General features: G+C 38.5%; 1 pseudogene; it reads right to left on the minus strand.

The window, feature by feature from the left end:
- Positions 1-3383: 3383 nt before the first annotated feature.
- On the minus strand, positions 3384-5163 carry LOC120212439 (annotated as a pseudogene).

The raw sequence follows: 5163 nt of genomic DNA on the forward strand, positions 1-5163 counted from the left end.
AACCGTGTTATCACCTTTAGATGGCCAGAACTCTCATCACGTATGAGCCGTGTCATTCCCGACCAGATCTCTTCATCACGTAGGAGCCGTGTCAACCATAGATAACCAGCCGTCCTCATCACGTAGGAACCATGTTATCACCTTTAGATGGCCAGAACTCTTCATCACGTAGGAGCCGTGTCAACCATAGATAAACAGCCGTCCTCGTCACGTAGGAACCGTGTTATCACCTTTAGATGGCCAAGAACTCTTCATCACGTAGGAGCCGTGTCACCTTTAGACGACCCAAACTCTTCATCACGTATGAGCAGTGTCGTCCCCAACAACCAATATTATCCAATTTCTATGTATAAATGGAAGAGAACCAGACAAAAACGTGTTGTCTTATTACCTTTGCCCTATTCTTGTTAACACAAGAATGTGCAAAGAGGGGCAGCTGTAGACACCCGTTTTTTTCCGGGTTTTTTATCGTTATTTTATTATTATTATTATTATTTTTATATTATTAATATTACATATTACAATTTTTGCAGGCCAAAGCCCAATATACATCAAGCCACTGTTGACCCAGACAACCCAACCCATCAGATTAGGGTTTCAAACCCTAAACTAGATTAGGGTTTCAAACCCTAAATGTTCCAGCCGCCTCATTTCTGGCCGTTGGATCTGGACCCATCCAACGGTCCAGATCACGCAGAGCTTAGGGTTTGAAACCTAAAATAGCTCCAGCCGCCTCGACTCCTCAGCTTCCCAGCCGAGCCTCACCCCTCGACAGCCTCTGACGCCGGCCTCCTGCATCCACAGCGATTGAAGGGCCGTCCATCCGTCATCCACAGTGATCCTCAACAGTGAGGTAGCAGAGAAATCAATTAAAAATTAAAAAAAAATCCAAGCAAATCTAATCAAATCCTATTCCTAGACATCATCATCTCACCAAACGAAAAAATCAACCATAAATCAAGCAAGATATCAGAGTCAAAAGGGGGAGGGGATTCAAAAAAAGAAAAAAGAGAAAAGTACACAGAGGAAAGAAAAGAAAGAAACCAAGAAAAAAACCATCCATCCCATTCAAACAAAAATACGAAAAAAAAAACAGAGAGAGGGGAACCCATACCTTGATCGGAGGAACCATCGGAAGTCCAAAGGGGCGTTGGAGTCTCGGTTTTCCGTGAGGTAAATCCTAAATCTAGGGTTTTCTGTTTGGATTTTGGGGTAGGGGACTTTAGATTTGGGTTGAGAGCTAAGAGAGGAGTCTTTTGGAGGCTTCTCTCTCTCCGGCCGCCGTGAGTTCCGCCGTGGACTCCGTCGTTGGCGGCCAACGCCCTCGTCTCCGGCGAGAGAAGTTGAGAGAGTTCTCAACTATATCTCTCTTTTCTTTTTTTTTCTTGTTGCTGAAAGAGGGAAAATGAGGGAATATGAGAGATGAGCTCGGTTTTGGGGGGGGGTATGCCGAGCAAAACGCAGTCGTTTTGCCCCCAATATCATCTGATTTTTTGAGTTACGGGATAACTACTCTTTTGGTCCCTGATGTTTTGTAACCGTGTTATTTAGCCATGGAATGAAGTTTACATTATTTCAATTTGAGCCTTTATCTTTTCATTTTATATTTAGTCACTATCCTAGGTTATATCATTTTTGTGTATATTTGGTTCTGGGTTCAATATTTATAAATGTTACATCTTAGCCACTGATTTAATATTTCATGCATGTTTCTTTGATATTCAAATTTTGGCCCATGAATTTATGATTATTCATTTTAGTCACTGTTTATTATTTTATTTAATTACTGTTCGGCCCTTTATGTTTCTGTTGATATTTTAATTTGGCCTTAATATTTATGCATGTTACATTTTGGTCACCCTTACAGTTTATGTATTTTGTATTTTGTATACCATGTTCGTATAGTTTGTCTTTTGGTCACTAGATCTTCTGCTGCTAATATTTTTATAAATTTGTACATTGTATTATGCAGTTATATATATTTTATTTTAGTCCTATTATTAAATGTAATGTTATTATAGTCATATTTTACTTTGGCCACAATGTTTGTGTTAGTTTCATTTTAGTCACTGATTTTGTATGTCATATATTGGCTGATTTTCGATTTTGACTTTAAGATTTGTAAATCTTTTTATTTTAGTCACTAGTTTGCATTCGGTTTAATTACTATTTTAAGTTCTTACATTTCTGTTTTTGGCATTTTAGTATTTCAATTTTCTATTTTACTGTTTTGCCCTTTAAGTTGTTATTACCATATTAATCATTGTAATTATTAAACACTTACTTTATGACTATTTTATTTTGGGTTGTAATATTCATTTGTATTTATTTCACTATGTATGTACATTTTTCATGTTATGTATTTATTTGTGCCATATGTAATTAAATATGCTTAATTTTATTTGTTGTAAATATTTATTTCTCATATTTCTATTTCTATTTATTTCCATTTTTCTTTATTTAAATATTGTCCAAATACTTGTAAGTACACGTATGCGTAGAATGAGCGCGGAAAGTATCACTTGGTCGAAGTGGTGCGATCCGATACGGCATTTTAACGACATAGGAACTTGCAACAAGTCGAGTATATTTCACTAATTAATTTGTGCAAATGATGCAATGTGTGTTATTTTAAATAGTAATTTATTTTATTTTATGTAAATGTCAATTTCAAAGTTTGCATTTGTATTCAATTCACGTTTTAGTTAATCAATTTATTTTGTTGTATGCAAACATCAATTTTATTTATATTCGATTCACATTTTATCAAGAGGGAAATATTCTTTATAGATGAGAAATAGTCGAGTTAGCTTTCCCGATGGAGGATTGCTAATTTCGAGATTTCTTTTCGAGTTAAAGAATTTTCTCTAATTATTTAATTCGAAGCAAATTAATCAACGTTCGATAAATAGATCACATTTTAACTTTATATTCGACTCATAAATTCCACCATTTACAACGATGTGTAAGCGACACAGTACCAATTTTGGGCGTTGCGGGGGTGTTTACCCTTCCCCGCACGTAACCGACTCCCGAATCCATTTAAATGAATCTTTTGTAACGCAGACCGAATCTTGTCTTAAAAAATGATTTTTCTTAAAATTGTTTTAAAAGACGTTTTTAGGTACTCGACCTACCTAACCCAAAGGTTGATGGCGACTCTTTTTAATTTTATTCAAATCAATTCAAAATCACCCATTTTTTCAAATTAAAGTCATAATCGTTTTAAAAATAATATTTAATTGTTTTACAAAAAAATGGTTATGACAATTCTAAGAGGGACAAAAACATAATATCAATAGAAAATATATAAAATATATGATACTTTAAAATTTTCAGTTGAATGATTGTTCTCATCTACCTCCATTTGGTCCATTCCTGATCGGAAATTACAATGAAGAAGGCCACCATTTTAGGGTACGAGGTGAAAGAGCCTCGTAAAGTTTGAGTATACCAAGAGCTCTGGCTAGTCTGAGAGAGAGAAAGCAAAAGTAAATGGCTAAGAGCCCACCTCCAAGGAACTTATCCAACCTCATATTTTTCCTTGGCAAAATGACCAGTGCCCAAAGCAAGCCTGCCATTAGAAATCCCAGTAGCTCATAAAGGGTAGGGTCCCTAGGGATTTCAAATGAAGCAGGGTATACTGACCATGATGACCAAACAAATGATACCCCTAAACCCACCAATGTGTTAAACATGGGCCCGGCATAGCACCCTGAGATGGCAGTTTGCACCCCATCTTCCCCACCATTCTGTGCCATTGCTGAATTGGAGATCAAGTCTCCAAGTGAGTTGCCTCAGGCAAGGACAGTGAGTCCCAGAACTGAAGGGCTTATCCCCAAGATATTCCCGAAAGAGACCAATAAAGACACCAGTTCCTCAGCTGTGAAATATGTCCAGGACACACTCATGAGAAACCCTCCAATGAGCCAGGCCAATTGGCACCTCTTTGGTGGGCTAGATTTCTTGGTGGTCACAAGGGCTAGGTTCCCTAACACCAATCCAACCAGCCCTGCAACCATGTAGGTCACCAAACTGGTGTTGGAACCCGTGGCTTTTTCCCTTTGAGAATTGCAGAGTTCAGCCAACATTAGTGGTGCTAATGTCGTTGAAACGACCGCATACGGCTTAGACCATCTCTTCTCATCGATGACCGGAATAGTCAATCTCCTTGGCAAGTATAAAGGTAACTCCAAAAGGTACAGAAACTTACCGACGTAGTAAAAACTCTGTGAATCGAAGTCGAAAAACTTTGGGGTTTCGACTTGGTTTCCATGAGTTTCTTTATCCAAAAGCAAATATTTTCCATCACTTGCATAACCAAGCAATGGTATCCCAACATCTCCAATGTTATCAGTGGAGACCGGTATGTACTCCGTGTTACTTTCATTGCTTTTGTAGTAGAAATGTGAGAAACGGCGAAAACATACAGGAAGCAGATAGAAAGAAAGGAAATAGCTCCCCCCAAAGTGATTTCACCTACAAAAATGATAAACATGAGGGAAGAAAGTGCTAAAAGGAAGAATACGATGTCTCTAATGAAACTAGGCTTGTCGACCCGATGATTGCTGATCGTTATACTAATAACCCCGACAACAGCGCTAGACACAAAGAAGGCACCTCCCAATACACTATTGAGACCAACAGCTCCGTTTCCGGACCCTGTGAAGGAAACGACACTGGCGAAAACAGCGGAAGCACCATTGCCGAGTGACAGGAGGGTGACTCCAGCAATGGCAGGGGAAAGCCTAAGGATTTTAGACAAGCTCTCTAAGGAAGTGCAGAAGTAGCTTGCTGCAGTGTCACCCAATAGATAGAACAAAACAAGCAGCCATGTTAAGAGTACAAGATGGCCAAGGATTGGAAATCTACCACAAGTGCAATAAAAAATCTGCAGATAGTTTATGTACCCTTTAGGCCTGCACCCGATTTCGGACTTCACATACTTGCACCTCAGCCTATGATCAGTGAAGTCATGGAGACTGGCACAGCTATCGTTGTTACTCACATGGCGGATCGAAGGGCGGCTATTAATTATGGGAATTCTCCCATTATTCGATTGGCCAAGAAAATTGTAACTTATAACAAAGAAGAGGAGGAATACAAAGGATATGTTAAGGAAAAGAGGGAGTTTCTTAGGCAGAAACAACGAAGTTGCCATTA

Source organism: Hibiscus syriacus, unplaced genomic scaffold, assembly GCF_006381635.1.
Source record: "Hibiscus syriacus cultivar Baekdansim isolate YM2019G1 unplaced genomic scaffold, ASM638163v2 tig00000738_pilon, whole genome shotgun sequence".
NCBI classification, from domain to species: domain Eukaryota; kingdom Viridiplantae; phylum Streptophyta; class Magnoliopsida; order Malvales; family Malvaceae; genus Hibiscus; species Hibiscus syriacus.